Source organism: Micrasema longulum, unplaced genomic scaffold (genome assembly GCF_059751315.1).
Source record: "Micrasema longulum isolate JH-2025_06_02 unplaced genomic scaffold, ASM5975131v1 h1tg000197l, whole genome shotgun sequence".
NCBI classification, from domain to species: domain Eukaryota; kingdom Metazoa; phylum Arthropoda; class Insecta; order Trichoptera; family Brachycentridae; genus Micrasema; species Micrasema longulum.
This window is the reverse complement of record NW_028277402.1, coordinates 444,927-470,524: the sequence shown is the minus strand read 5'-3', so window position 1 is coordinate 470,524 and position 25,598 is coordinate 444,927. Positions and strand designations below refer to the sequence as shown.

The following is a 25,598-nucleotide window of genomic DNA, read 5'->3' as shown; positions in this document are numbered from 1 at the left end:
AAAAGAATGGCTGTTTTTTTTATTGGGAGAATTGAACATATTAACTTCGAAATATTTTTTTTAGTAAAATCTTTATTTATTTATCAAAAATTCTTTAACGAGAAAAGGTGGTGTTTTGTTCTTTGTTCTTCGATAACGCAGGGTAGTAAAGAAATATGTCTAAACTGTTTCTTTGGTGTTAGATAATCGGTGGTTTATGTGTGAGTGATACTGCAATGTGAGATTTTCTATTTTAAACTATGTGAAATTTCCCCTTAGGATACATTTTTGAAGTAATACAAAATGAAAATTTAATCGATTTGTAAATTATTTAAAGCGGGATGTTTAAAAATTATTGTGTCTAGGCATAAATAATATTAAACACATTAAAGCATTGATAAAATAGAGTTTATTTTTAAAATATAAAAAAAAACATCGACAAATCTCTTACTTAGTGTAGAGACAATTATTGTAATACGTGTTATATTTCCGTGTTTTGATGGATGAAGATCACAGCTCTGAGTGTGAAATATAACCAAAATCCTGGACGACTGTTTTTGATTCGATGGCTTCTCTCAGGTGAAATCACTGTTATAAAAATCGAGTAGGGATAAATTGGCACCGCAGTGTAGTGATTGATGCATTCGCCTACCATTTTTGAGGTCCTGGGTTCAATTCTTGGCAGAGTCTATGCGAAATATTTGTTTAAATGGTGGTTTAACACTGCAATATTTATCTATCCCTGGTCTATATCACCTTACTTTCAATGATTTAAAAAAATCTAGAATTGCTGAGATCGGAGTACCACTGTAGTTTCCTATGCATCACTGGGTACGGATAGGTAAATGGCGATGATGATAAATTGTAATATGTGTATCCTATGTACAAACAACTAATTTAAATATGAAACCAGAATCAAGTAAAGGTAAAACATATTTTTTATTTGTCTTTAATATTTTTTTAAAAACAGAACACCGTCTTGCCTATGTGAACGAGTGTAAAATAGGCATAAGTAATTATCATACTAAATAATAGTTATTGCAGCGTTCAACATCAGTTCAAGGTATTTATCATAATTTGCTTGTTAATTTGTATTTTCCTGAAATATTGATATTTTTTATCCAACGTTGCATAATATGCTTAACGCTCATATAGTAAATAATCAGGGTATAAGTACGTATCCTGTTTTTAATTCAAAAAAATATACAGAGACCGCATAAAATGCAACGTCTTTATGTTTTATTTAAATAATATGTAAATCCACTGCTGTGATAAAATATTTATAGCTAGTTATAAAAAAATTGAAAGTATTTTTCACACCATAACAAAATTCACTCTCAATTTATTGACACACTTCAGATATAAATTTAAATACAAAAAGTAAAGAAACCTAAAAAAGGTACAAAATACCACTAAGGGCACGTATCAAATCTGTTTGTCTGTAAATTCTCAAAATAAATAATATATTTTAAGATTTATTACTTGACGTTTTGCATTCCCTTTTATCTCGAGATATATTTGAAATATTGGCGAAATCAACTGGCTTTTTATTTGAATTTTGAATGGGAATTTCGAATGATTATTATCTTTTTAATTTACAAAAAAAAAATTTGCACCACAAAAGGCCAGGACCCAATCGCAGCGATGAATATAATAAGCTGATTATTTTGTTTAAATCCTAATGATTTATTTGCCGTCATCTGCAATTTCTTCAGCCTTTCCTACACAGTCTTCAGCTGCTCTATCAAAGATACTATTTCATAAGGATGTCCTGTATCTATAATTCAAAGGTAAAAGGGCGATTCATTCATATGGCGAAAAATTAATGTGGTTTATTTAATTACACGCCTAATACTTCGGACGCCTTGTGCAATAGTTGTGTGTATATTTTCTTTTAAATACGTAATAATTATAGAATGAATAAGAAGAGAAGTAAGACAGGGTAATACAATATCCCCAAAATTATTTACACTGGCTCTGGAAGATGTCTTCAAAACTTTTGACTGGAACGACAATAGTATTGGCATCAACGGCGAACTCATTAGCAATCTCAGATTCACAGATGACATAGTCCTATTTGCTAAAGATGAGAAAGAACTTGAAAACATGATAAACGAAGTTAATACAGCATCCCTGAAAATAGGCTTGAAAATTAATGCTTCAAAAACTAAAGTAATGAGTGATACAAACCAATTATGTAACATCTTAGTAAATGGACAAATCATTGAAAGGTTGAAAGTTATATATACCTGGGACACGAAATAAACCTCGGGAAAGATAATTAAGCGGTAAAAATAGAAAGAAGGCGAGGTTTAGCATGGGCTGCCTTTGGTAAGCTCTCATTTATCCTAAAATCTCCGAAATATTCACATTACTTAAAGAAGAAACTTTTTGATGCTTGTGTTCTCCCCGTACTGACATGTGGCTGTGAAACTTTTGTGTTCACGAAAAAAAAATTACACAAATTATCAGTGACACAGAGAGCCATGGAATTAAGAATGCTGGGTATTTAGTTGAGAGACAGAAAAACCAGTACATCGATTAGAGCGAGAACGAAGGTCAAGGATGTGGTTCATAGGGCTGCCAATCAGAAATAGAGCTGGGCTGGTCATATGGCCAGAATCACAGATTCTAGATGGACCAAAAAAGTCCTGGAATGGCGACCCAGAACGAGTAGAAGAAGTGTCGGCAGGCCTCGGACAAGGTGGTCTGATGACATAAGACGAGTTGCAGGAAGTGGTTGGATGCGGGTGGCTCAGGATAGGGAGATATGGAGACTAAAGGGGGAGGCCTATGTTCACTATTGGACAAGAGACGGCTGATGATGACTTAAGAATAATTATTTTATTTTATTTTATTTACAGTTGTTTAAAAAATACAACGTTCACATTAAGCTGAACGTAGTAAAGCAAAATTAAAAATCAGTTCGCATAAATGTATGTTTAAAAAAAAAATCTAATATTTTAATATCCTGTTAATATTTTTATACTTTATGTTACATTGAAAAAACGAAATTAGTACGGGTCAACATTCTCAGTTCCTGAAGGTAATTATCCTTCAAGTTTGAATGTTTCTAACACAATCAATCGACGCTTGTATTAGATTAAATGTAAAATTCCTAGTTGCGTTTGTATGGCGAATGGGTACATGCGATACTCGTCTTGAAAGACAAAAAACTAACTTCAACTGACAGTAGTGACGTAAGGAATTACTCGATCGGAGTTGTAGTGAGTAAGGTTGGCGAAGTGAGGTTCTATTCTGCTATCGGCAGGCGAGTGAGCGACCGCGCGCGCTGCTACCTCAGCTCCGGAACGTAACAATTCTCGCTGCCCTGGGCTGCATCACAGAACCGATAACTTAGTACTCCAATTTAGTAGTGAAAGTTAGACTACCTTCGGAAATCGGATATCAGATTTGCGGTAAGTGATAAAACCTTTTGATAATTATATTCTCTTACTAAGAAGAATGCTGCAAATACCCGAATGTTTTCATACTGACTTTTTGCTGTCTTTGTTTTTTTTTATGAACATATTGTAAACATAACCATTTATGCCTGAGTAACTATTTCATACTGAAAATTTTCCGTACTTACTTGCTCTCAGTATTTAACCTTAAACTTATGAGCGGCGAGGTAATTTATTTAATTTATGAATTAAACAAATTTGTGTACAGGGAATCACGAGTGATTAGATGCAAGACGAATCTTTTCAATGGCACTGATTTAAAAACAAATTGAAGAATCTTCTCGACTCTTTATTATTCTGGCTGTATTTTTTTCAATACTAACTGAATTCGAATTTGAAAAAAATATGTTTTAAAAACGTTTGTTGATGAAACGAACTTCAAATGTTTTTTAGCATTAAAAATACTACACAAATTAATATCCTATAACAACATTTATTTTAGTATGTAGGGTTCTTAATTCTTTTACTTTATATTGTCTGTTTTGTTATATGCATATAATTTTTAAATTAACAAAAATTCAGAATAAACCAATAAAATTAGGTTTACTTGTTATACCTATGAAAAAATTATTTAATGAAATAAATTGTATCATTATTATTACAAAAACAATTCGTTTATTATTTATTCGTATTCAAATAGGATAAAATAATAACATATTAAAAAATTACAATATTTTGAGATTGTCAAATTGTTCGTAGACGAAAGACTGGATTTCACCTCCTAGGGAGTCATTATGATTAACAAATGATATAAAATTAATCTTAATGACTCTCTAGGGGCTGAAATCCAGTATTTTGTATACGAACATTAGGACAAAATCAAAATATTGTGATGAAACCAACTGGTCCAAGAAGAAGTTTAAAAATTTAAAAATTGTTTTTTATTGTTTAAAAATTAAAAATTCAATCAAATCAATCTCTTCACAACAATTAAGGGTTCAGCTCTTTAACTTCACTAAAATTAACAGGTGGAAGAATTGAAGAAATATGGATGTTCAAACACAGGCAAAATGGTGAATGTTACACAGTGTATAAAGTGGCCACTTAAAGCCAACGACAAGTCATAAGCCCTGTAAATGCCTTCTATAAAATGTTCTCCATCTCTGTTGTAATTAATTAATATAAAATAATGCTTAAATAAAAATATAACTACAATAAGTATCGCCTTAGCTTAACAGCTAACGGTTTGAACAATACCGTTTGACAAATAATTTAGAAATTATATTTCTGATTTTAACTGATATAATCTACTCTAGTAAACATGTCAACCCGTACGAATGAGTCAGATAAGAAGATAGGGTTATTCTACTGATATTCTCGGTGGAACCGGATTTTAATTAATCAGCACTTCAGTCAGTCAGATCAGTTTTACGTTTCAGGCGCCAGTCCAGGGGACCGTGAAATATTTTAGTGTAAAAATACCCCTTCAAATCAATATTTCATGTCAACCATGTCGGGAATCGAGCCCGAGACCTCTTGCGTGGTAAGCAAACGCGCTGAACACTACGCCAAGAGGCCGACAAAATTTAATTACAAAAATAAAAATACTTATTTACTTTAATTCCACGTTTATTTATAATTTCCACTCCGTCGTGACTCGCTACCGACTCTTCTGACGATGTTTATTATTATAAACCGGATAAAAAGTTTTTTTGTCTCGTTAAACTACTTACTGATCTTGACAATTATTATTTATTCTTCTCCAGAAGAATTTGGAGGACGCAGTGCACGACTTACGTTAGATTCTTTTTACAAAGCACAGAATTAACGACATTAGGAAAACACGATTATTTCATTGACGAATTCTAAATTTCGCAATCTTCAGCCTAGATTTTTTTGCCTAAGTAAAATATGAAAATGTAAATAAACGAGTTTGTATGTATAATAAATCTTGCACCGGTTCTATTTTGTGGTAAAGACCTTCACGATTATCCATGAAGGTAGTTTGGCACTATTCTTTTTGCGCAATATTTCTGTTTTGCCAAAACCCATTTAAAATATTTCCAAAGACGATACACATAAAAATAATTATCTTCGGTAACATACCTTGAAGATTTTCGTTTATTTTTAAATCCCCGCTTTGAGATACTTCTATTTATGAAATTGTTTATATAAGGATGATTTATTTATTTTACGGACTTATTACCAAATGGTAATTTCTTCCAACCAACCAAAAATGTTGTGTTATTTTTTGTTTCAGTACCAAATACAATATTTGGGTAGTAGTGGGTGTGTATAAAGAAGGTACATGATCCATATTATCCTTATTTTTTACTCCTTTTAAGTATTTAAATTATTTATATGATCCTATTAACAGTTTAAATTATAATTTATTGCCTCATATACAAAATGAGTTTTATAATATTTTTTCGTAATATTTTAAAAACCTGTTAATTAACTTTAAAAATTATATTATCTCAGCATCGAATGATAAATTTATCACAACATGTGCTATCTCTTTGTTATAATAACGAGATAACCCTTTCGACACCCATTCACCGCTCTATTTTTTCATTCCCCTATTATGGTGGTAGCTACTTGATTGTGGAATAATCTACTCTCGAATGTCAGAAACCCTTCGCCCAGCCTCTTCATTGAAGCCTTTTTTTTATAGAAAATAAAATGATTTTATTGTAAAATATATGTTTATTATTTAATTTTTCAAATTGAACGGTTTGTATGGGCGGGAATATATTCCCTTGAGGTTATATATACCCGTCCTTGTACTAATTAATGCATTAGGCGTTAACAAAAAATATGTCCGTTTTTATCAAATTTTAAAATGAGCGCCAAAGGTGATTAAAATGGGAAAGAAAGTTTTCTGCTCTACAGGATTGAATAATTCAAGAGCTAAAGGATGAGATAACTCGGCACATTAACGACATTAAACCTTAGTATGCCTTTTTTTTTTTTTTTTTTTTTTTTATACGCCTCCACTCGTTTAGTATGCCTTAGCGTCATTGAAAATATGAACCTCGGATGGTATGCCACCGAAGCCGTGGCGAGCATTTGCCCGATATTTGGTTTCACACATAATTGTTATTGATCTTTCTATCATAATAAACAAAAATATGATAATTTTCTAAAAACTTTATTTACAAAATTTACTTTATTTTATTTACAATTAACATTGTGCGTTATGGTTGGACCACCCTTAACAACAAATTACTTAATAATATATTCTCCTTTATTCCTTCGATCGAACGCGAACAGAAAAGAGGCGTCAAAAATGCTCACTTGACATTCCATTTTGAAGGCTTGTAATTAATAAAACCAATTGAAAGTAATTATACAAAGTAAAACATTGACCACATTTTTTGACCGGGTTTCATCTAAACCAACACCATCGGACCGATAACTAGGTGAACTAAGTCATAGATGCGAAAGACGAATGTTACATCTGTATTCAGATTAAATAGCAGATTATTTATCAGAAAAAATATTGTATTATGTTTACTTTATTGTAGCAGATATGTAAAAAAAAAATCTGAATTAAGACTTAAAATATATATATAGAAATATATTTTTTCTCCGAGGCGTTAATTGTTAATATGAATTATTTTTATATATTTATTTATCAATCGTAGTATTTGGTTGTTAAACCCATTACGTAATGCAGACTGAAAACCTAATGTAGAAGAACATACTTCCATAAATCAGCTAATAGAAATATTTCTCAAAAAATATAAGACGACGAGAATCGAGGGTGTTGTAATCCAGAATCCCTGCTAGAAATAATGAAGTATAAAAGTTTAAGTATTATATTTATTCTCTAAGATATACGTTTCTTAAAATGAGTTTTTTATTATTTTAGATCTGTGATCTTATATTAATTTGTATTTAAAATTATGTAGATAGGTACTACATGCAAATATTCTAGAAACACCTGTTAGAAATTTCCCAAAATTAAATATGTATATTCAAATATGGTTGCCTTGACTATTTTTCATAACCATATAGCTAAAATTTATTATGTAAGATGGACTATAAATGGGATCTTTGTGCTAATATTTATGTAAATTCGTTAATAAAATATTATATTTGTGGCACTGCTTTCAAATGTTAAATATCACATGAACTAACACACGTATGTTGTATACACTGTGCTTCTGAGTTAGGCCACGAAACTTCTTCTTCTTTAGAGGAATATTCCTCATATTAAACTTTTTTTTAAAATCCTAATAAAAAAATCTTTTTTTTTACATTTCTTTCCATGTTATCTGGAAATGGGGTAAATCATTAATTTAACGGACTTGTATCCTTTCCACAAACCCCTAACCCTTTTTTATCCAGCGCGTGTCGCTTCGTTGGTCAAATACGTTTTTGATAAAATAAATTGTACGGGATGGGGGGGGGGGGGGGGGTTATGGAATTGATGCTTGTCCGAAAAATTAAAGATTAACTCCATTTTCAAACTACAAAAAAATACATTTTTAATAAGTTTTTTTTTAAAATTATTAGGAACTTTTTTCAAAGTTTACAATGAGGTATGTTACCCTGAAGTTTTGTTCTAGCCCCAAAATACTTTAAATGAGTAAGTAATTTAGTAAGTAAATTAACGGCTTAATTGAAAAAATCTAATTTAAAAGTAATTACAAATAAAGTTTTTTAACGTGAGTCAATATTATGTAACTCGTAAGGACCTATTATAATAATAAATTAAACTAATTTTCACGTGTGATGTATTAAAAAATCATTTATGTAGGTGTGGATACAGAAATATTTTTTAAAGACTTTTTGTATTGTTATTTTTTAAATCATACAAATGATAATAATGTTGTAAAATACATGCTCATACATACGTGTATATCAATGCCGCGATTCGTTCGGGAGAATGTATCTTCAATTGTGACGTCATAATGAAGGTATGTCCCTTTAGTGCGTAGATATGTGTACCGTGATGCATACTTCCTCTTGTTACATACGATGTACCTGCCTAAAACTTGACGGGGGGGAGTCGGTAGTGTATCTTCATAAACGCTCGAGATAATTTATCTGCAACCATACCGTCATGGTGAAGGTATGACGTCCTTAGCTTCCCATCATAACCGCGGCCCTGATCCAGTTTTAATTTATTTTTATTTTTTATTGTTTTCGACCATTTTTTATTCGTTTTTCATCTGTCCGACTTAAACCGAATGCATGAATTCGTGTAAGAGTGGAAAATTAAATTAAAATAAAGAAAAAAAAAAACTTGTAATTGAAAAATTATACGTGTATAGGTTCAGTATACCGATATTGAGTCAGAATGGAGTTAAAGTTGCTACGTGTAAAAATAAATTAATGTAAAGCATAAAATAAAGAATTGGTACACAAAAGTTAGCGAAAAATGTAATTGTGGGAGAGTGAAATTTAAATTTAAGAAACTGGTAAACGTCTTGGTCTTGTTTTGATATTATTTATGCTATTATATACATGTATATTGGATGCTCGTTAGGTGGGTTGCTCTTAATTCAAAATCGATATAAGACGTATTAAATACAAAATTACTCATTATCACTTTTATAGTTGTAACAGCTTTTCAAGGAAAAAAGTTCATAGATACAAAATACTCGTATGAACATATTTAAATTATGTGAAATTTAATGTTACAATAATGATTAAAATCAACAAAGATGAATATTTGAAGATCATTGCTTTTTTATAATTATAAATACTTGAAGATGGACATGTCAAAAGTAGGAACAATCGGCGTGCGTGCATGAGAAGATGTATGAATGTAGAGGAAGCGAGGTCTGCATGCCAAGATATAGTGATATGGCGTTTTATCCTCTCTGCCTAACCCTACGGGAAAATGGCGTGATGGCTGGTTTGTTTTGTTGTTGCTTTTTTCATGAATTAGTTTATATTACATGGAAGAACGAGTACACAAACTAAGTTAATTTAACTGTCGGTTTACTCTTAAATTAAAATAATAAATTACTTTTCTACGCATAGCTCATTTTCTTGAATTCATTTAATATAATTTTCATTTTTTATACTTACACCCATATCATGGTACATTTTTTTGTTTATTTCGAATAAATACACAGTTTACATATTCACGAATTTATTATGGATTTTTAGGCTGTTTGTGGTAAGCCATGAATATACACGTTTAAACATTTAACCATTGCAGGATTCTGAATGTTTTTAGATGGAAATATTATTATTTTCTTATTTCTAGTAACTGTAATAACTGTGAATTCTAAAAATCCGACAATATGTCCCCAATAATTAAACTAAAGCGAGATCTCATGCACTGTTTTACGCACCCAGAAGCCGTACAAATGCAAGTCAAAATTCACTCATTAATAGGGCACTTCGATTGTTAAATACGGCTTTTGCAGATATATGGATCTATTTTTCTGTACAAATTGGCAGTTCAGCAGTTATTTGCTTTCTACTCATTAATTTCTAACTTATGTTTACAGTCTGCATTACATGATGCGTTAAACAGTCCGTAAAGTAATGCTGACTACAAGTATCAAATAAATAAATAAAAAATATTACGTACAAACAGTCGCATTTAAAAATACACGCGTCCTAACGAGTAACGTATTTCTCTACCCAAAACTACATAATATTGTGAAAAAAAAGTTTGAGTTCTTTGATGCTTTTAAAACAAAAAACCATTATTAAACAAAAATATGTACATTCACGTTGGACTCACCAAAAATGAGTCAAGCTCTTGTGTTTAAAAAGCGACTCACTGATGTGAATAGAAAAATAATAAATTACAAAATAATATAAAAGAAGAAACAAAAAAAAATAAAAATTAAGAACAATACGACAGCTAAAATATTTTTTCGCAAAGTCGATGTCAAAATATTAGGTGATATACCTACTACGCTTAAAAAATTCAGTCAATATTATTTAAAATTCATATTTTATCTTTTAAAGCAACAATTATTTATTTTGTTTATGACGTAAGTTTTAATAATTACACTGTTTTTGTTTTACAGATTATAAATTGACCGAATCATATATTATAGAACGAAACGAATAAACAATTAGACCGCGGATTGATAAAAGTAATAATACCTTGTTCGTGAAAGTGGCCAAACTACTTAAATGTGAATACGCTCTAGCACTACAGATTCTTATTATGTATTTGACTCATTTATGTAACTTTTGTCTTATCGTTATTTAAAAATTTGTTTTAAATGAATAACTAGACCAATTGCAGTGAGGGGTACAATGAAAGCTTTTAAAGTTTCTGTGTTTTGTTATTTTCGCGGTTCGATTATAAATAAATATTAAATTTTCGCTTAATTAGTTTTTCGAAAATTGAGAGTGAATTTGTGAAATCGAAGAAATACCCAAGTCTTAATAAACAGTTTCGGAAAAGTCTTGAGTGCTTTCATCGTATCGAGAGTCTAAACCTACGACTTTTTTTCGCAAACTCGTTTAATTATTGTCTTGGTAATATTTTGTATTGAAAGTGCTCGGTTGTTTTGATTTTATGTTTTCTGTAAGGCCCACCAAACTTATCTCCACTTTAAGATACGAACAGTAGTGAAATCAAATAAATAGAAATCAAATATCTAACTGCAACTAAAGAACTTTTTAAACAAACTAAGCAATTAAATATAACTGAACTCTTTCAACTAGAATCATTAAAATTTATCCATATCATTAAACTTGTAAAAAATTGTAGTCAACGTGGACATAATACGAGAATATCAGACAAATACCATTTACAACTTTCTAAAACAAGACCAGGACAATCAAGACTAATGAACCAGGGACTGAAATTATACAATAAACTACCAGACAAAACTAAAAAAAAGACTCAGACAAACTTTTCAAAAGATGTAAAAAATATTGTTTTAAACAAAAGAGTATGAATAAAAAATTTATGTATTATTTTTTGTAAAATAAATGTAATAATCCGTAAGGGTTTATTAATAATTTTCAAATAAAAAAAAAAACAAAATTTGAACATTGATTCCACTCATGATCACTACTCATGCCCCGCCTCATTCAAGAAAATCCGCGTTTTTTAGAAAAACACATAAACCAATAAGGTTATATTTTAGTGAATTTGTTTAAACTTAATTTGAAATATCCCGAGAGAATCATCTTCAAATATTGAAATGCACCCGCTTTAACTATCGGCTTCGTGGTGTAGTGGTCAGCGCGTTTGCCTGCCATTCAAAAGGTCTCGGGTTTGATTCCCAACATGGTTGATGTGAAATATTTCATAGGTGCGCTGCGATTGGTGTACCAATTCAATGGCCTATGCACCATTAGGTGCGAAAAGGGAGTAAAAAAAAACTTAAATATAAAATTTAAAACAAATTACTAAAAAAAAATAATAAGGTCAAAAATATATCAAAATTCAAACAGAAGGTTTAGAAATATGTGTTTATCAATTTATTTTAAAAAAAAAACTTTTTGCACATAATGTTAATGGTACAATAGCGGGCTTATTATGTTCATGAGATATATGCACATTTGCTATTATTAGAGCACACATAAGACTATGTTTATGTGTATCCTATTTCAGGATTCAAAATAAATCAGACCGTCAGACTGGTGATGATGTCGCTCACTAGTAAAAATTATGAATAAAAGTGGAATAAAACTTGATGCGTATTTTTATAATCATAATTAAAACTCGTTGCACCAAGAAATGTCAGAAGAAAAGTCAATCTAAATTATAAATAGGAAGGCATATAAAAAAGTATACGCCATTTCATTACATACATGAAATTTTATTTCCACCAACTATATAATTATTTCGGGTGCTTTGCATTCCGCTTCTCAAAAAACATGCATCGTTGTTATGTTTAAAAATATTAATTCATAAAACATATTCTTGATAGAAATCCGGCTTTGCTTGATTTAAAGTATTCAAATTTTCACGCTTCAAAAAAGGTGCATATTTATTCCGGGCAATTATAAACCAACTCCCTTGATCTTTTTGACACTACAAAAAGGTCACTAACTCGTAATGAATTAAATACAATGCACCTGAGATAAGCAATATGAGGCTTCAAATGGTAAAGACGCACGGAGATGTTTTTTTCCCAATAGAATATTGTATTTTTAAGGATAATGATTATTCGTTATGTATAAAAACACATTTTTAACAATAGTTAGTAACGCGAATTAACTTCAATCATGTTTCTTTTAGACATTTTTAAACAAAAAAGTACCCGTAATTTTCTAATTTTATACAAAAATTTAATAATAATATATTTTCATCATATTATATATAGGTAGACATAATATATAAACCAAAGTATAATTTTTTACCAAAAATGTTCAATTATTTTTTTTAAATTTTGAATTATTGCGTATTAGTTTCTAATAAATTATCCTTATAATATTTAGTTTTTGATAAATTATCCTTATAATATTCACCAGTCTGAAGATGCCCATTAGAGGGTGAAAGCGCTAAATTGGTCAAGTAAATAAGTGGAAGTGTACAAAGTATTTTTTAATTAATAACTTATATGTAAATATAAGTTATTAAATCATTCAAAAATGTTCAATTTCATCAAATCAAAAACTGAGGTTTGATTGTTGGTTTAAATATTTAAAAATCCCATTTATAACTATAAACATGCATGTGTTATGTAAATAGCAAATATATTTAACTGCTAACCTAAAAAAGCACCGGTAAAATATTATTTCGTTCTTAACCTTTCCGAGCCTAAGAGTGAAAAAAATCCGCGAGTTCCCTAGGGGGGTACCAGGAATATATCAGCTAAAATGCTGTAAATACGACCAAAAATATGTATTTTTTTCATTCTATTGTAATATTATGGTAGTGTTTGTAAAATTGTTTCATTAGATTTCGAGTTTTCGGCCAAATTCATTTATTTTTTCATAAAATACTGTTGCGAGAGGATACTATATGACATTACGCTGCTGTCGTCGTCAACATGTCAAAGATTATTAAACTCTAGAACTATGAATTGTAATGTTTGCTTGTGAAGATGCTTGTGATTTATTATTGAAATAATTCGCAGAAATATATTTTAACAATTAAAATACATTCTTAACATTATAGGGTAGGATTGTGCAAAATGAAATCAATATAATGATTAACAACAATGTAATTGAAAATAATATGTTATTGGGAGACCCTAGACCTTAGGCCCGGATGAGTTAATAATATAGCGATATTAGTTTTTTTTTAAAATAAAACTAAAGACAGTAGATCTTGTATGTTTTAAATTATAAAATACCGTATTAGATTTTTTGCGAAATTTAATTTTTTTACTCATACATAAGCAATTTTATCTTATAAAAGTGTTTTCATAACACATTGTTTAGTTTTTTCTGTAAACTCCGTACATAATGTATAGGTAGTTTGAAAACCAACTAACAAAGGTTTAAATTAAAACTTTATTCAATAATTAAAATAAATATATTGCCAACGGAATATTGTGAGATTTTTCGAATCTTACCTGGATTTATTGTAGGTTTGTTGAATACGAGTACATTCTAAATTGTCGTCTTATTTTAAAGGACGACCTACAGAGAGGAGAAGATGCCAGTAAATTAAAGGTTAAACCTGTTTAGATTGAGGATATGAATTTCGAGATATTCAAATATATTTACCTGCGTAACTAGACGTTGCTATCACAAATAATAATCTCCAATAAAATGACGTGGTTTTTTTCTGTTAATTGCTTGCACAGGTTGTTAAATTTCATCCAAAATGTAAAAATTAATATCTTATAAATATTTTTTTTTAAAACACGTATTTTAGTTCCCACATTAATGTCTTGAGAGTAAGGTTGAATTAAAATCGAAATGACATTTTCTCCTAACTTTAGATTCTTAACAAAATAATCCTTAGTAAGCTTTTCAAATATGAAAATAACTAATGGAGTTTCATTAAAATATAATGTACTTGAATTTATTATAATCACAAATTACTACTATATAATATACAAATAACATCAATAAAATTCCTCTAATAGGTGAGAATTTCTTGTATATTTATCAATATATTTGCACTTGTTTGAACTTGCAAAATGTTTTAAGAATAAAACAAATAAAGTGAAGTGAAATAATAAGGTTCGTTGTAAAAAAACAGGTCTATGGTTTAAGGATGGAATTTTACATCGTTGAACTTAAAGCGTTGAATGACCTTTTATTGAGAGCATTATCCTCATCGACTTCAACACAAATTAATGTGTTTTGTTTTTTAAATACCTTTTAGGTATAAAAAATAGCAGGAAAACTGAAATATTTTTTTTCAAAAAAATCGTTCTGTCACTTTTGTCATCCCAAATACTATTCGGCAAGTTAAGGATATTTTATTTTTTTACAAAGTCAAATCTAATAATACGATGATCGTATGCAAAACATATTTTGTTGTTAAAGAAGTTATTGGATATGATTATGTTTTAATCATTAATAATTGAACGTAAATTTTCATCTCATCATAAACATTGTGAACCCTGCTCTTTAATAAGAAATCAGGTAAAAAAATCTAGCGTCAATATTTAAGAGCAAACACATTCATATTTGCTTTTTATTTTTAATAATACTGCACAAAAATAATAATACGACATACACAAAGAGAGATGTGATGTGAAATCTTGTGATTATTATGAATTATGCATAATATTTGTTTTAACTGAAATGTTGACTTTTTGACGCATCTGAGAATAGATTGTGAAATATCCGTAGAAGTTTTACTTGAGTACACAATCATGTATGTATAATAAGTACGCTGACCATAAGTATACAACGTCTACTCAGTCCTGGAAAAGTTGTCTCAATACGACACTTAGCGATTTTGCAATTACGTCAATACTTGCCTTATTCTCGTAATATGCTCGACTCTGTATATAAGTAGGTACTTTGTGTTCGGTCTTAGGACATATACTCCATGTTCAAGAGTTTGCTTTTACGTACTTTCGCAAAACTGAATACTTTAGAGTTTTGCAATTCACTTCATTCAGGCTAACCTTACGTGGAAAACTTCAGTTGAAATTTACAATTGTGAGGTATTATGTTAAAAAAAATCAGGAATTTTAATATATATATACTATATCGTGTTGTTAGTTATAAAATCAGATTTTATTTGCTCCAACCGCCATTTTAGTGATATACCCTAGAATATACATAGAGCGTGTATAGTAAACCCTGTCCCATCCGAACCCACAATGATTGGTATGGGAAAAATGACATATTAGCATATTAAAAAAAATAAAAAAATGTTCTAAAATTTTAAAAAATAAATATTTGAAAAATCAAAAAATGATTACTTGGCTAGCTACCCCCTCCACACTCCTGTTTTCATCCCTGCAGAAGTAAGCAACCATTCGGTTTTGTGAATGATTTTTTAAAGTTTTAAAACGCTTCTAAATTATTGTTTTAAATATGCAAATATGTCTTCGTGCTCATACCGATCATCGTGGTTTTATATGTAACAGGGTTTACCATACACGCTGTTTACATTTTTCCAATGCAAGAGTATCAATTTTAAATATACAAATTAATATACGGTATATTCCAATGTTCGGAGTGTAATTTTAAGATTTGTCTTTTTTTAAGAAACAGAAAAAAAATATTTGAAATAAATTTGGCTCTGTAAAATTAATTTAATTGCTGAACAAAGATTTACGTGTGGCATCAACGTATTTTAATTAATACATAACTTAGCACAGAATAATAATTTAATGTGTTTGTTTTAAATAAATAGTTTAGAATTTAAATACAATAACAACTATGACATAAATGGGGTAATTCCAATACATTTCTAAATTAATACTCGCCATTTAAAACGCATCATTTGTTTTAAATAAACCTGTTAATACTTTAAAAATCCAAACGTAGTGTACTTTTAATTTACACAACTTTATTAAATGATCAAATACATAGTAATTTAATTCAAACGTTGATATAAAAATAAACTTTAAATTTTCATATTCAAACTGCTTTTCTTCATTATTACGTCACGTTTTGAAACTTGTATTAAAATTCAATATGTAAAATATAAATTAATAAAAATTCCAATCGGTCAATCGCTAAGTTAATTTAAAAAATATTATCATAATATAGATATTAAATTATCATAAACTAAGTATATTCACTTAAGAAATTTATAGAAAAATTATAATATTTATAAATCTGTATTAAATTGTCCAACCAAAATAATATTCGTTACGTAATAATTATGTTAAAGACTATTATGTATTTTATAAAGATGAAATTGATGAGATATTTTTATATGCATGTGATACTCGATTTCATGAATAATTATGCAATAATCGAATATTCCACATTTAATTTTTCCAATAGCTGAAAATTTTGTTCCCACAAAACACTGGTTCTATACTCAAACTTGTTTGGATAAAATAAATAAATACCTAGATGCAGTTTTTATTTGTGAAGAAAACAGGTTTTAATACAATAAGGAAATAATACATACATCATCCTGTATGATCCTTTACCTTTCGGAAGTTATCATAGTGAATTTGTTTTCCTGTTTACCTAATTATCATTAAACTAACATTTTTCTAAAAATAACAAGTTAGTTTTCCTCAAACGTTTGTATGTTAGTGACCGGTAAAAAAAATGTTGAATGTATGACCGAGTAAATAAAAGGGATAAATCTCACCCACATCAATTCAAGTTTAAGCATTTTTTCATTCACAAAAATCAACAGGTGGATAAATAGAACCGAATGTTCTGCCTCTCTGAATGTGTAAATTTTATTTTGAATTAACGAATGTTTAAATTTTACACATAAGGAAATGTCGAATATATGGATTTTAAAATTTATGTTTCTGCAGCTTTATTTAATTATAACCAACTATCCCTTCGACGAATGTGTGGGAAATCAATGTATGACAGGGTTACGAATGATGAAATCGGGCGAGAGTGTAAATCTGAGTCAAGTATAAATGATAAGATTAAGAAAGGGTCTCTGAGATGGGTCTATCCTGGCATACATTCCTAGCTTCTTCCACATTCATACGTCTTGTCATACATGCCATTCTGTTCTGTCTGCTTTTGACATGACCAGACTTAAGATTTGAATTTATCTGATCATGCCGCGTCTTCCTTGGTCGTCCTCGTCTCACGATACCGTTCATTTTTACGATAGATATGCCCTGGCTGCCATCGATCTCCTATTTATTTTGCGAGTTTTAGAACCAACTATATCCAGCTATCCCCAGACTCTACAGATATAGTTATAAGAATGAGGATAAGGTTTTAATCTTAGAGTATATACATCTATATACTCTATACATATACATACTCAAAGGTTTTAATATATTTGGCTCTGGACTTTTCAGTTACAAATCGAGTTTGATTTCATTTATTTTATTTGAAATATAATTCTTAGACTTTTCTTGAAATGTTTTTTGCACTTTTTGTAGATTCGGGTTTGTTGCAAACATGGCAACATCTACTTAAGTATTGTAAAGTTGGAATGCATAAAATTAAATTTATTATTTGACTACTGTTTCTTGACATAATCATGCTTATGTCATCACTGCTTACGTATAAAATATTTACTGATGATAATAAAAAATTGAAGTTTAAAAAAAAGTTGAAGATAAGTATTGTATCAGTTTTTTGTGATTTGCTCAAAATAAAGAAAGATGGATTTTGCCGGGTTTGCAAATAGTACCCTCAAATACTCTTTGGAGTCAAAATGTTCCTGGAACCCGGATTAATTTTTCAAATTTCATCTATTCAAACACCAAAAACGATATTAATACAAATAAGCATACTTTTTTTTGAAATTTTAAATTTATATAAACATTAAAATAATTTTAGTTGTTTGAATGCGTCATCAGTTGACATTTTAAACCAAGCGGCGTGCTTTAAGTCTCTTGTTTTATTTCAATATCAATATTTGCGGTACTGTGATAATTTGTTTAATAGGTGGGTAGTTATTATAAATATAACCCGTTAAATCCGACGGCCTCGTGATGTAGTGGTCAGCGCTTTTGCCTACCATGCAAGAGGTGTCGGGATCGATTCCTGACGTGCTTGACATAAACATATTTATTTGTGCTGTTGTTTTTACACTATAAAACTTCATAGTCCCTGGACTGGCAACTGAAGCATAATACTGGTCATCTCACCTTCATGTCACAAAAAAATATCAAGATACTCTGCGATTGGTGTACCAATGCAGTGCTCTATGCACCATCAGGTGCGAAAAGAGAATTATGATAATGAATCCGTTCTCTTGTTTGAGACTAAGTTATAGGTATTTTATTTTATTCAAAATGTGGTTAATGTCTGCCTCGGGGAGAAGCGTTTGCCTGCCATGCACCAGGGCCTCTATTATGATGGGAAGATAAAGACGTCATACCTTCACCTAGGTGGTATAGTTAAAGATAAATTCTCTCTAGCGATTACGAAGATACACTAGCGACCCCCCCTTTAAGTTTTGGGTAGGGACATTGATATGAAACAGGGGAAGCGTACGTCACGGTACACATATCTTTGCACTAAAATGACATAGCTTCAGTATGACGTCATAGTTGAAGATAAAATTCTCCCCATCGATTTCTAAGATACGTTACCGATCCCCCCCACCATCAAGTTTTGATGTAAGTACATCGGTTTGTATCGACAGGTCTAGAACCCCTCGATACTTTTATTTACGCATTAAAGGTGACAAAAAATTAGTTCCACTAAGCAATTTTTCCTTTAATTACAATTTACTCAAATTTTTAACCGTTTTGAATGAGGCACTTTTTTCTTAAAAGCCTATTAAAAATATGAGAGAGAAATGAGTCAATTTTGATGTCGAATTAAATTCTGTCATAACTGTTAGTTTTGGAAACGAGTGGCTAGATGCAGTGGCTTGACTAGCTAGATGCTGACCTATTAACATACAAGAGCATCTAGTCGTAAAATGTTACAATAAATAAATTGATTTATTAAATTTTTTCCGTCTGTTTTACTATCTTCCGGAGTGTACGTATCGATTATATAAATGATAACTATTTTAAATGTTAATGAAGTAAGGAATGTGGACTAATTTTTGTCATTCATTGGTTCGTTTCTATCATATGACGTCGATTTGGCAAGTAGGTAGAACAGAAGTAAAGTATACCGTCTTGATATATACAGATGAAGATAGCGTTCATAATTGAGGCCCAGGTTAGTAAAATACTTTGTAGTTCCTGGACTGGATCTAAAATACAAGTAACTAAAATTTATCAATTGCAATTATATTAAATGCAAAAAAACATTTTTTTTAATATATTTTTAGCCGACGCCTATTTCATAATTTGCAATTAAACATTCAAATATTTCAACATTTTGAAATACCTGCGTGTTATGACCTCGTTAAAAACTCAAATCCCTAAAAATATCAATGAATGTATGTTTTTTGATCAATTCAACCCGTTTCATATGGTTTTTTCCTGCTAAAATAGAACTCTTAATATATTATGTATGGAACAAAAGAATTCTTTGTTCAAGCATTGAATTCGGTACGCGTGGAGGTAATATAAAAGCTTACAGTTTGTTCTTTATTTTTATTTTAATTGCCCTTTTCACAGTAAAACAACAAATAAAATATAACGTTTCAATACAATATATATAAAATTTTACTAACAACGGCATACATATGAAACTAGAGATAAAAAAAGAGTATTTAATTATATATTTTTTAAAAGAAAACAATTATTACCAATAAAATGAGGAACGGAGTCTCAAAACTCATTGTTCAATAATTTAAAATTGTTTGACGAGTTACCTGAAGAGTAAAAGAAATAGAAAGCTTAAAAAAATTATATTTTATTTTAAATGTGTTAGAATTTAATATTTATATTAGGTCTTTAAGTGTTATAAACTAACTTAACAAATCATAAATAAATAAAACAGTTAAAAGGTCGCACGGTTTCACTTTTCTCCGAATAAACGTATTCTTGTATTTTCTTCCTAGATTATAGAACGACAGCTAAGTTTTTACAAACTAGATATTTTCCATTGGCGTATTTTTGTAATTTTACTTTTTTGATAAATTGTTTCTAATGGGAGTCCGGATCATCCGAAACCCCAAAAAGCGACCAGTTTTATTTGTGGTCTTCGGACGTACTAATCAAACTACTAAATGTAATTTTAAAAAACGTAAAAATACCGGTACAGAAAATTTCATTCTGATACTCTTTCTTTAAAAAAAAGTCAAATCGGTTCAGTTTTGTAATGCGGAAAACGGGACAGCGAAACGTCGATTTAGTCGATTTTAGTTAGGCAAAATTAGTTCGACGTACATGCAGTTTTCGCACAGTATCGGGGGGGGGCATTTGCCAAAGATAGTGTTTAAATACGTATTCATCACATTTGAATGGAATCGCATATCTTCTTAATGTTTAAGGTACGTAATTTGTTTGTTCTCAGCATCTCAGATTTAAAGAGGTTTACCCGAGTTTTTTTGTATCACCTTGACCAAATTAAACACACGTATAACCAACCCACGTTGGTCCATACGATATTAATTAAAATTTACAATGTAAAATAAGGGGCAGGATTAGTGTCCTCGGCACGCTTAACCCTAGTGAGGTCATATTATTTTTATTATTAATTATGGTTTATAATGGAAAAAAATTGAACAAATAAATAAATAACCTACGTACAATGTACAGTGCATCTAAGTCTAAAGCTTTATAGTAAAATGAGTGTGGGTTTGGTTTTCTTTGAATATTTTCAACGATTTGAGTATTTTTCGCACACCCGGACAAGTAAATACATACCCTTATGTAGATGAAATAGAATCAGAACCCTAGACAGGTGTTTTTTAATTAGATAGTTCAACATTTAGGTAAAAATCCTATAAAATATTGAGTAGAAATCCTCGTAAATCCGTACCGTAATGTAGTGGTTGACACTTTCACCGATCATGCTTGAGGTCCCGGGTTCAATTCAGTCAGGTTTTGAATATTTTTTATATTGATTTTGAAAAATCAAACAAATGGAAATTACTAAACTTTTTAAAAAAAATAAGATTTTTGAATATTAAAATAATCGCAGAAATTATTTAAAGGATGTAAAATGCCTAGATGTTTATTAAAAGATTCACCTTCTCGGCTAAAACATTATACTGTGTATGAAACTTGATTTCCACCTGCTTATCGAAAATTATTTCAAATTCGTTGCCAACATGATCTTGAAATAGATTATGCAGTGAAAGGAAACGGGTGAAGGCAACGCTGTTTCAAATTAAGGTACATTTTTACTATGGCGATGGACAATACACATGGAGAACTTTTTTGAGAAGGGATAGTGAAAGGCAATACATTTACAAGGGGTATGGCCTGTTATTGGCATGTTTAAGTTAAATTTTATCCACTGCCCAGTATTTATTAAATAACTTAAATTGTTGATTTTTAGGGAGAAAATTGCTAAAATCTTCACTGATGTAGGTGACATTAATTTAATCAAATTATAGAACCCACCTACTAAGAGACGCTTAAAAATACTATTAAAGTTTTATGCTTCTACCTAGATTATTTATTTATTTATGGTTTATTAAGTTAGTTCATAACATCTTAAAAATTAAAATAAACTTTTTATAACTTTACAATTACTTATCAACATTTCTCAGGAACCCATTTTTTAAAAGTAATTGAAATATTTCAATGCTTTCTGTTTCTTTTATTACTTCAGATAACTCATTGTACAGCTTCAATCCCCGGTAAATGCGTTTTGAGAGTTTTTCTCCTCGTTAATAATCCTAACTTTTTTATTCCCTCAATTATATGCACGACATTGTTAATTATTTTATATCTAAAAATTGCTACCTTACTATTTTTATTTTATTTGTTATTATTAATTTATTTTTTTTACCTTATATTTGGTTTTATCAACAATGTTTTTAATATTACGGTCAAATCAAGAAGGGTGAATGCTATCGAAATGCGACCTTTCAGGTGGTAAAACTTTAAAGTAATAATTGTAAGCTCCCGCTCTTTTGCATATAACAGAAGCGTTCTAAATTTGTGGTTTGGTTTTTACTTTAACAACAAACGTGTATAGGACGGTTTTGGTTTGCGCTTGTGATTCTCGACCTTAGTAGATACGGCCCATTATATTGCTGTAAACTGTCGCTAATTGTGTAGATGATAATCATAGATTTGTTTTTATCCGCTCGGGTGACTCTATTAGCCGATGGCGTATTATTGCTCTAAGGGTAAAACCATGAACGATAAATAGGTACGCTTCACAAATGTCAGCATCCGTTCCTTATCCAAGGCTGAGACAAGCATTATAGACAAAATCAAAAAATAAGTTCTGCGTTGGTTTGGTCATATATAGCGAATGGGTGGCTTAAAAGACACACGATGCGAATGTCGTTGGATGCAGAAAACGAAGAAGACCGAGAAAGACGTGGCATAACAAATACTTGAAAACATGTGAAAAGTCGTTATAATTCGCGAGATGTATGAATATACAAAAGTCGAAAATACAAAGTCTGTTTTTGTCCCTACTCTGCCTTTTGATGTGTGTGATGGTTTGTAGTTGCTGTCGTAAAAACGCCGCGCTGTTTATTCAATCGTCTTCATTCGCAATGGTGCCAGGGCACTTAATAAGGTAAATATTGATTATATTATGCATTTAAAAAAAAAGTTGCTCCTCAGAAAAACAATGTTATAAAGAAGTGAAAAAACTCGTTTAATTATAATAATAAAACATCATGTCGAACTTGAAGGGAATAGCACCTGGAACCCCATTAATGGTAGCCGAAAGCGATAACCAAGAAACCATAAGGCGTACAGTGCCTAAAATATCTCACAATTCTAATTTGTTTTATTTCCCGGCGAACTTGAATGAATAAATCATTTAGTAATGTTAGTGTGTCAAGGTCATGTTAAAACATTTAATATATTTTGAGCTTATCAAGAACTACCAATATTGGGTTTGTTATTATAATTAATTAACAGATCTTTCGTATTTTGAAAAAAGAGTATATCTTTCATTTCTCAGACTAGCACCCCTTCAACAAACCCCAACCCCCTGCCCCCCTAAAAAAAATTAAAATAAAACACGTATTTGACCAACGAAGCGGTACGCACCAGACGCGGAGAAGGGAAGCGGTTGGATAAAGGAGGGGTGTGGGTTTGTGGGAGGGATGCTAGTCCAAGAAATTAATGATTTACTCCATTTTGAGATTATGAAGATTTAAATTTTAAAAAACTAAATTAGATTTTAGAAAAAAATATAGGAAATTTTTTTAAAGTTTACTATGAGTAATGTTCCTCTGAAGTTTCGCGGTCTGGCCCTAAACACCGTGTATATTACTTCCCATTTTAAGATTTTTACCTGTGACCATCGAGTCGAAAGCACTTATAAAAACATTTTTTTATATTTTTATTTTTCATTGATTTAAATCGTTTGCTTTTAATTTATTCAAAGTTAACTTCTTTGATTAATAAATATTTGTTCAATAAAATGTAGGATATGTACACATTTTGCATAATTTGTTTGTAAATATTGAATAAAACAGATTTCTCTTTGGATGTTTCAAAACGCCCCGCGTCGTTAATTTATCTGATTAATTAATAAATTTGATTCAAGTAATGCAGATTTTAACTTTGGCATACTTTGTTAACTTTTGCTGAAACCAAGATATTTTGGATCAAAAACGCATTTTAATTTATAGTCATAATATTAATATTGGATATTCTAGTTCAGCGGTCGGCAATTAGGTTTGGTGACGGGCCGTATAAATATGTCAATAATTTTTGGGGGCCTCACGGCCGTCTACGCGAGCCGAACACAGCTAATTTTAAACCAATGTGCCTAATATTCAATTAAAGAATTGCCGTAATTTATCAATTTAATTATTCAAAATTCCACTTTTTAAAATATTATTGAACTTATTAAGGCTTTTTGGACTGTGCCTGCGTCGAGTCAAAATTATAAAATACATAGAAAAATTATTGTTTTAAATTATAATGACATCTGATGCAATAGAATAACAATCTAGAAAAACAAAGTACAAATAACAAAATTCCAAAGAAGACAGTGTAAAATAAAATAGATGTGAATATTATAATACAATCTACAAATTTAGATTCATACATAATCAAATATACAAAATTATAGTATCATTGAAATAAAAAAAATAAAAAGTTTTTCAGCTCATAATTGCAATGATAATTGAGATATGGTTTCTAGAAACTCAATCTTTGCTGTAGTAAGAAATGAGAGTAATTAATAATATCGTCTGACTTATAGTATGGGGGAAAAAACAGTATAATTTCAAAAAATTATACTGTTTTTTCCCCCACCTGTAATTTTTTTATTTTTGGAGATTAGAGTTTTGCAATTTAGACAGACGATATGCCAAATAACAGTGAGTACTGAATTAAATAATACAAAAATACAAAGTGAAAAACCATAAAAATATCAAGATAATATATAAAAAGCAAATAAAAGTATGGAAGGAAAGTATATCAGTCAATTTCCGCTAATCTCGAACTTAAAGAAGATTGACAACCTCGTCCCTATCGATGTGCAGCAACCAATTGCAAACATTTTCCTTAAATACATTGGCACTTGAGTTCTTTATGGCTGCCGGAAGTTGATTAAAAATTTTGGGAGCCAGGAAGCCAAAGTATTTTTGAGCTAGCTTTGAGTGAGTGGTAGGGCCAAGGTAATGTTATAATTTAAGGGCCAGCCCCCTGATCACATCTATATATTTTGCTGTGTCCTGACTTTATCTACAGATTTCCAGAAGTTCACAAGTGAAATGAAAGAATACAAAAACGATATTTTAATACGGAATAACCAGCCTACAAACTCGTTACTCTGAACATTCTTGGTTACCAAAAATAAAGTAAAATTCTTGATTGACGGCTGGACCGCATGTGCTACTGTGGTCCGTTCAGAAAGAGAACGGGAACCCGGAGGGCCAGAAGGGAGCACTCAGCGAGCCGCCGCCAAATGCCGATCGCTGCTCTAGTATGATTCTTTTATATGTTAATTTCTTATTTGATTCAGTGTCAAGGCTAAAAATAAACAACCTAGAAAAATTACAAACTCGATGCTTCAAATATTAATTTTTCTTTTGTTTCTTTCTTTTTAATTTATTTAAATTTCTCTACATTTTGTTTAAACATTGGCAGACTTATTTCCGAATGCATTTTTTTTCCAACCAACACTTATTTCTTTTTCCAAATCGAAGCACGGTTTTATTTGCTTCGCTTGCAGTGATGCAGTGACGTC

The 25,598-nt window shown here is 30.2% G+C and overlaps 1 protein-coding gene across 1 annotated transcript in view; it reads left to right on the top strand.

Moving 5' to 3' along the window:
• Positions 1-3,228: 3,228 nt before the first annotated feature.
• Positions 3,229-25,598, top strand: part of LOC148283791 (putative fatty acyl-CoA reductase CG5065) — a 53,020-nt gene continuing 30,650 nt past the window's right edge. The window contains exon 1 of the mRNA XM_088243232.1: positions 3,229-3,398. The gene's annotated coding sequence lies outside the window, so the exon portion shown is untranslated. The remainder of the gene's footprint in view (positions 3,399-25,598) is intronic.